A 9,044-nucleotide genomic window follows, 5' to 3' on the forward strand; every position below is an offset into this window, starting at 1 on the left:
GGTCCAGAGGCTCATCTGGAATCCCTCCTCACTCACTGGACGGAGGACCTGACCCCGTTCCCATCATTGGTTCTGAATCCATCAGCCCAGCAAGACAGGTCTCTCCAGCAAGTTATGTAAAATACAACCATAGCCGGGCCTGGAGTCAGCCCCCGATAAAGGGTTCACCATGGAGTCAAAGTTTCCTTCACATTGGGAAGAGCCCGATGATGCCGCCTTGGTGCCACCCGTGCAGGCCGTGTCCCGCTTCTGTCATGGGCTGGAGAGAAAAGAGCGACATGGACCTGTTCATGAAAGGCTCTTCCCGCAACACCAAGGCCGGGGCCTGCAGGGCCGCCATGAAGAAAAGTGGCTCCTGCTTGGCAGAGAGAAAAGGGGAGGGAGGGCAGGTGAGTCACCAGCATTGGGCCCCTCAGCCCAGGGTGCCAAGGCAGCCCAGTGGAACCTGTCCCCATACAGCATGTTTTTAGTTTGAATGGTTTTACAATGTTGGAGCTGTAACTTTACAAATTTGCTTTGCCTTCATAACTCTGTAAGAGCTATAAGCAAACATAGCTTTAATCAGCATTTACAGCGTGCAGGAGCATCTTTCCTTTAATTCTGCAGGAGGATTTGTGCCCTGTGGATGCCATAACAAAGTATCACAAACCCACAAGTCAGGAAGGAAGGTGTGGGCAGGGTGGGTTCCTCCTGGAGGCTCTGGGGACACGTCTGTTCTGTGCCCGCCTCCAGCTTCTGACGGTCGTGCCAATGCTTGGCCTCCCGTGACTATGGAAGCCTCTCTGTAGTCTCCACTTCCATCCTCCCAGCGCTCTCCTCCCCTGTGTCTGTCCCTCCTGCCTTCTGTCTGGCTAATCTCATGAGGACACCATTCATTGGGTTTAGGGCTCACTCTGAATCCAAGATGAGCTCATCTAGAGATTCTTCTTCTTTTTTTTTCTTTTTTTTGAGAAGGAGTCTGGCTCTGTCACCCAGGCTGGAGTATAGTAACACCATCTCAGCTCACTGCAACCTCCGCCTCCCGGGTTCAAGAGATTCTCCTGCCTCAGCCTCCCGAGAAGCTGGGATTACAGGTGTCCACTACAACATCCCGCTAATTTTTGTATTTTTAGTAGAGACAAGGTTTCTCCATCTTAGCCAGTCTGGTCTTGAACTCCTGACCTCAAGTGATCTGCCCGCCTCAGCCTCCTAAAGCACTAGGATTACAGGTAAGAGTCACCACGCCTGGCTGAAATTCTTAATTATCTCTGCAAAGACCCTATTTCCAAATAGGTCACCTTCACAGGTACCAGAGGGTAGGGCTTGGACACATCTTTTGAGGGACCACTACTCAATCTACTACACTAAATTTGAGTAATTATGATCAAGACCAACCCCTCATTTTGCAGAAGAGAACAAGGCCTGAGAAGGGAGCCAGCTGGCCCCAGCCTCACGGCACTGCCACCACACGCAGGCCAGCGCTCAGCCACAGTGGCTCCCCCAAACTTGGACCATGAGGCACCTGCTGGAACCCCTCACCTGGCCTGTTCCAAAGCACTATCTGAGGCTGGCTGTTTGCTTTGCTTTTGTAACTCTAGAAGAGCTACAAGCAAACATAGCTTTAATCAGCATTTACAGTGTGCAGGAGCATCTTTCCTTTAACTCTGCAGAAGGATTCGTGCCCTGTGGATGCCGTAACAAACTATCACTAACCCACAAGTCAGGAATCAAGGTGTAGGCAGGGTGGGTTCCTCCTGGAGGCTCTGAAGGCACGTCTCTTCTGTGCCCCTCTGCAGCTTCTGGTGATCACTTCCAATCCATCAGGAAGCCATGGGACAGAGCGGCAAGAACCTCAGCCTCAGAGCCCAGGGTCTCTACCCTGGCTCTGCCCCCTTGGGTGTCATTCAGCCTCTTTGCCGCAGGGTCTCCAAAGTCTCTGCCTGCAAAATGTGCACAGAATATCTCCTGTGTGTGGCCATAACCACAGTTCACAGAGATAATGTCCTTTGCCCTGCATGAGATTAACCCTCAGAAAATAGCAGTTAACATTTCATCCAGAAGGCAAGTGTGGTGGCTCACGCCTGTAATCCCAGCATTTTGGGAGGCCGAGGTGGGCGGATCATTTGAAGTCAGGAGTTTGAGACCAGCCTGGCCAACATCGTGAAACCCCATCTCTATTAAAAATAAAAATAAAAATGAAAATAAATTAGCCAGGCACGGTGGCATGTGCCTGTAATCCCAGCTACTCAGGAGGCTGAGGCAAGAGAATTGCTTGAACCTGGGAGGCAGAGGTTGCAGCGAGCCGAGATCGCACCACTGCACTCCAGCCTGGGCAACAGAGCCAAACTCTGTCTCAAAAAAACAAACAAAACATACAAACAAAAAAAACCCCATTTCATCCAGGCCCGTAAGTCCTCAGGGCGACCCTCCCTGTGAGGACAAGGTCAAGAACATCAGATCCTGGAGGTTGCAGGCTGCCCACTTGCAGACCTGGAAGCAGAGGAGGAGCACAGGCTCCCAGGGACACTCGGAGGGGATCCTGGAGGGAGTCTTTCTGCAGGATGGGGGTGAGGGGGCTCCTCAAAGCCTCCCTACTTTGACGGATGTCATCTATCGAGGGAGCTGCTACATCCACAGCCAAACAGCAGGGAACAGGACAGTGTGGGGGCTACGTTTCAGCAGCAATGATTTTTTTTATTTTTTGGTAACAGCTTTATTGAGATATAATTCATCCACCATAGTCATCATGTAAAGTGTCCAATTCAATGGCTTTTACAATATTCAGTAGTACAACTATCAACATGGTCAATTTTACTACATTTTTATCACCTCAAAAGAAAGCCCATAGACTTCAGCTAGCACCCCACAGTTCCTCCATGTCCCACCAGCCTCTGGCAACCATCAGTCTTCTTTCAGTCTCTATGGATCTGCCTATCTGGGTCATTTTCTATACACGGAATCATATCATCGGTGATCTTTGTGTCTGGCTTCTGTCACTGAGCACAGTGTTTTCAAGGTTCATCTACATTGTAGTGTGTGTCAGTGCTTTGTTCCTGGCTGAGTAATACTCCACTGTATGGATGGGCCACATTTATGTATCCCTCCCTCAGTTTGTGGACACTTAGGTTATTTCCACCTTTTGGCTATTAGAAATAGGAATGCTATGAACATTCACATGCAAGTCTTTGTGTGGACATATGCTTTCATTTCTCTTGGGTATAAACCCAGGAATGGAATGGCTGGGTCGTGTGGCAATTCTATGCTTAACTTAGTTGGGAGACAGGCACTGCAATCATTTTACATTTTCATGGATAGCATCCAAGGGCTCCAATTTCTCCACATCTTCTCCAGCTCTTGCTATTGTCTGACTTTTTGATTATAGACAGCGCAGTAGGTGTGAGATGGCATCTCATTGTGGTTTTGATTTGCATTTCCCTAACAACTAAGAACGGCGAGTATCTTTTAATGAGCTTGTTGGCCGAGAAAGCCGCAATGATTTTGAACACAGTCAGGTAAACTTGGAGGCAACAGGGTGTTGGGGTAACGGCTGAAACCCTGGAGGCAGGAGGCCTGGCTTTCCGTGTTTGTTCCAGCACTTAGCTGGTGGGCGATCTGAGTCAATAATGACTTTCTGAGCTTCCTGGTGAGGAAAACCAGAAAAATAACACTAAACCCCTGGAGTGTCGAGGTGAACTTTTCCTCTTACTCATAATGTAGGTCTAGTACCTGGTACCAAAAAGTTGCTTCCTAAATAGCTATTGCTGTTTATTGTGAAGCAAATGAGGCTTAGGAGCGCTGGCAGTGACGAGGCTTATGTCCCAGTTTTCAGCAACTGCTCAGGTTGCTTCAGAAAGATCCCAAGTCACAGACACCTGTACTCACTTTCTGTTGCTGCATAACAAGTTACCCCAAATATTGCCGCCTGCAACGTCCATTGATTGGCTCACAGTTCTGCAGCCCAGCAGGGCTGGATTCTCCACTCAGGGTTCTTTGAGGGTAGAATTTGGATGTCGGCCCAGCTGCATTCTTGTTGAGAGGCTCTGCAGAGAGTCCATGACACAGTTTGGGCCTGTGTCCTCACCCAAATCTCATCTCAAATTGTAATCCCCATAATATCCATGTGTGGAGGGAGGGACCTGGTGAGAGGTGACTGGATCATGGGGGCGGTTCCCCCATGCTATTCTTGAGATAGTGAGTTCTCACAAGATCTGAGGGTTGTATAAATGTTTGACAGTTTCTCTTTCACACACTCCTCTCTCTCCTGCCGCCTTTTGCTTGCCCTTCACCTTCCTCCATGATTGTAAGTTTCCTAAGGCCTCCCCAGAGTCAATTAAACCTCTTTTTTTTTTTTTTGAGACAGAGTCTCGCTCTGTTGCCCAAGCTGGAGTGCAATGGTGCAATCTCAGCTCACTGCAACTTCCGCCTCCTGGTTTCAAGCAATTCTCCTGTCTCAGCCTCCCTAGTAGCTGGGACTACAGGCGGGCACCATCATGCCCAGCTAATTTTTGTATTTTTAGAAGAGATGGGGTTTCACCATGTTGGCCAGGCTGGTCTCAAACTCATGACCTCAGGATCCACCCGCCTCAGCCTCCCGAAGTGCTGGGATTACAGGCATGAGCCACCACACCCAGTCCCTGTCCTGTCTTATTGAAGTCCCTTGCCAGAGCTACTGGCCCTCACCCTGCCCCAGTGCTGGCCCTTGTCCCTCACCCTTCTTCCCTCCTCCTTTTCCTCCTCAACATTCCCAATTCTCTACCACCATTTGTTACATCTATCTGCCCGGAACCTGCTGTGAAGAAAAAGACCTTTCTCTTGTTGGGAGGTGCCCTCTGTTGGAAATCTCTTGGGCGCTAGGGAAGAGGTGTCTGGGGACACACCCTCCCTGGTTGCCTATGCAGATACACAGGGAAGTACAACCTCAAGGTAAAGTGTCTTCTCCTATGGGGTTTAAGGCAAGGACATCACACCTGGACGGTGAGGCCAGGAGGCTTCCTGGAGAAAGGCAGCAGCCGGGCAGAGGAGGGCAGGGCTTCAGGCCAGGCAGGATGCCCCAGGAGGAGGGGTTCAGTGTGCAAGTCGGGCCATGGAAGACTTGGGGGCTGGGATGGGGGTCAAGGAGAGGGATCAGAGATGGGGCTGGAGCCAGGGTTGCTGCAGGGAGAGGAGCTGAGAGAGGCCGGACGGAGGGAGGCCCGGAGACCTCGAGCTTCTTAGAGCCCTCCCCAGGGAGAAGGAAAGCAGGGGTCAGGGCTCAGATTCAAGGGAGACTTGGGGCAGAACCCAGTGCTTGGCTGGATATGGGGAGGGCATGAAGAGAAGGAAGGCTGCCCCAGACTCAGGGGGACACCAGGGACTCCCAAAGGGACATGGAGAGCAGAGCCCATGGCGTGGGTTGAAGGACAGATGGTGTGTCCTACACATGCTGCCTGTTGCTTTGACACCCCCCCCCACTTTCCCCCCACACACACACACTCCCACTCCCGGCATCCAAGGGGCAGGCCTGGCCTGGAGGAAGGATGGATGGACGCACAGCTCTGGAACGGCATGGTGTGGGGAGTCGGGGGAAAAAGAAGAGGCGCTGAAGTAGCGGGCACACAATCAGCAGCTTGCTGAGATTTTAGGAAAGAGAAAAACAACCCCACCCCACCCCAGCTGCTCTAATAGGGTGAATTCACATTAAGACCCCAAAGTCCATAAGATAGGGTCTGCCCTCAGCTTCACTGCAGGCATGGAGGCTCTGAGCCTGGGCTCTGGGTCTGACCACCCAGGTAGGAACCTGGCCTCCGCCTTGAAGCCTCTGCTCTGAGGAAGGCGTGCGGCCTCCCCGACCCTCAGCCTCCTCATCGGAGTGCAGGGGTGAGAATTCCCACATCTGGGCCTTGCTTCGTAGGAGAGGGTGAAGAGGCAGGTTCGAAGTCTGAGGACCAGGCTCAGCTGAAAGCCTTGCTCAAGAGGCTCGGTAGGATGAGCGTGAGAAGGCTCGCGGCTCCACACCCTGAGCGTACTCGCTGCCCCGTGTGGACTTCTCAGTGCTGCAGGCAGGTTGGGGTCTGCATTCGTCTGTTTTCGCACTGCTGATAAAGACGTACCCAAGACTGGGTCATTTATAAAGAAAATGAGGTTTGGCTGGACGCAGCGGCTCATGCCTGTAAAACTTTCGGAGGTCAAGGCGGGAAGATCATGTGAGGTCAGGAGTTTGAGACTAGCCTGGCCAACATGGGGAAACCCTGTCTCTACTAAAAATAATAATAATAAAAAATTAGCTAAGCATGGTGGTGAATGCCTGTAATCCCAGCTACTCTGGAGGTTGAGGCAGGAGAATTGCTTGAGCCCAGGAGGTGGAGGTTGCAGTGAGTTTAGATTGTGCCACTGCACTCCAGCCTTGGCAACAGATCAAGAGTCCATCTCAAAAAAAAAAAAGAAAGAAAGAAAAAGAAAAGAAAAAGAAGTTTAATGGACTCACAGTTCTCCATGGCTGGGAAGGCCTCACAATCATGGCAGAAGGTGAAAGGCACTTCTTACATGGTGGCGGCAAGAGAGAGAATGAGAACCAAGCGAAAGGGGTTTCCCCTTATCAAACCATCAGATCTCGTGAGACTTATTCACCACCACGAGAACAGTATGGGGGAAACCGCCCCCGTGATTCAATTATCTCCCACCAGGTCCCTCCCACAACACATGGGAATTATGGGAGCTACAATTCAATATGAGATTTGGGTGGGAACACAGCCAGACCCTATCAGGAGCCTTAGAGGAAAGAGACGGCTGATGCCTGCCCTGCTAGGTACCTTCTCCCCAGTGTTACCTCCACCTTCATGAGGATCCCCATCCTTCCCTCGCCTTGTGGGACAGTCCTGGCTGACTAATCACATTAATAGGAAAATGCCGAGTTCTCTCAGGGCAGTAAACAGACATCTTTGACCAATGGCTAACAGGACTTGAGCTGGTCCTGCCAGCCAGATGTGTGCCACACGGTCTACCCGAAAACTCACCCAATCCTCCCAGCACTCTTCTGCAGCCAGCACTGTCCTCACTCCATCCTGTGGAAAAGAATGAGGCTGGGAGAGGCTTGGCACTGCCAGGTTCCCGAGCCTGGCCACTGTGGAGTGGATTTGACCAGGTCCAAATCCGTGCCCTTGTCCCTGGCCCAACTCCGTGCCCTTGTCCCTGGCCCCTCGCTCCTGGCCCAGCACTCACAGTGGAGCCTGCAGCCCCTGCATGCAGGTCTGGGTCTCCTGGGATTCTGTGACCGTCATAGCACTCCCCTAAGTCCTTGGCCAGTGGTGCACCAACACGCAACAGGAGACTTGCCACTGTGAGGAGCATCCCTCCTCGTTCCCCTCCCGCTGTGTGCAGCTTTGCAGGTGACAGAGCACGCTGTCTCTGTCAGGCAGGGAAGGAAATTCTCTGCTAGTGGGGTACAGTTCAACCTGGGGAATATACTTATTGAGGGAAAATCCAAATTCCAGAGAATTTAAAAATAAATTTTATTATTTTCTAATAACCAAGCATTACTAGGGAAATGCGATATAAGTAGAGATGCCAGATAAAATACAAGGCCCCCAGCTAAATGTGAATTTCAGCTAATTATATTAAAAAAAAATTGAAAGGCTGAGCGTGATGGCTCATGTCTATAATCCCAGCACTTTGGGAGGCCAAGGTGGGAGGATCACTTGAGTCCAGGAGTTTGAGACCATCCTGGGCAACATAGTGAGACCCTGTCTCTAGAAAAAAAAATATATATATATATGTGTGTGTGTGTGTGTGTATAATTCCAGCTAAAACAAATAACTTTTAGTATAAGCATTCATAAATAATAATGTATAAGTTATAAGTATTCACAGATTATTCATAAACTTTTATTAATACTATCAGTATGTCCCATGCAATATTTGAAATATACCTATGCTAAAATATAATGAATATATTTAGTAAAAATTTAAATAAAATGTTAGTAAAATTGAACAGTTAAACATTGAATTAAATATATAATGAACTACTTTTTAGTATAAGTACGTCTCATGCCATAAGTGGGACATACTCTAACAATGATTTGTTGTTTATGTGAAATTCACAGGTAACTGGGTGTCCTGGAGTCATTTTCGTCCTGTACTTTTATTTGGTGAATCTGGCAGGCAGCTTTCCCCGCCTGATGCAGCCCTCTGCCACAAGGTTGGCCGTGTCTTCCCCTGCCGCTCGCAGCTACACACGGTGCACGAGGCAAAGCAGCGGCCAGACGCCCTCTGAGCGTGATGGCGGGCAGGTGCCCCCACCAGAGAGCCCCAAGCCTGAGCACTATTCCTGTCCCTTCTAACTCTGCTGGGAGCCCCATCTTGCCTCCGGCGTCAGCCCCACCCCCCTCAGCTCAGCCTCAGCACCCCTGCAGCGGGGGAATCACAGCCGACTCCTTGAGGTCCCTCCCAGCCATGGTGCCCACCGCCCACTCTGCAGGGGACAGAGTGGAAGCCCCAAGAGGGACGAGAGGCCACAGGCTCTGGGGTGGGGGGTGAGGTCAGCCTGCGCTGGTCTGACCCAGTCCGACTCCTCAGGACGGCCGGAGCCTGTGGTCGGGAGGCGTGCGGGGCTGTGCCCAGAGCAGCGGGTCGGTCTCTTTGGAGCATTTCCCTTCTGCGCGCGTCCAGCACCCCGGAACTGATTCACAGCCAGTCTGGGTCTGTTTTCTAACCAAGCGCCTTGCTCATGATGCACGCTGGTGTCCTTTAGAAGGGACCCAAAGCTTAAAGTTGACTTTGTCAGTTCCCTAAGAACCCACATAAAACTGGCCACGTCCAGGGCCTCTCCCTAAGAACCCACATAAAACTGGCACGTCCAGGGCCTCTCCTGCCTCCCCGGCACGAAGCAGGCAGGCTGCGGAGCAGCAAGGCCAGCCTGGCTCGCCAGGGAAAGCTCTGCCTCCAGCCTGGTCCAGGCCCTCCGCTCCTTAGAGGCAACCCTAACAGACTCCCTTTCCCAGGAGCTGACGGGCCAGTGCCTTAGAGCCCTGTTCTCAGAGCCGGGCAGGCCGCTGCGGAGGCTGCAGGGACCAAACAAAGTCAGGTCTGTGA

This window comes from Pan paniscus, chromosome 22 (assembly GCF_029289425.2).
Source record: "Pan paniscus chromosome 22, NHGRI_mPanPan1-v2.0_pri, whole genome shotgun sequence".
NCBI classification, from domain to species: domain Eukaryota; kingdom Metazoa; phylum Chordata; class Mammalia; order Primates; family Hominidae; genus Pan; species Pan paniscus.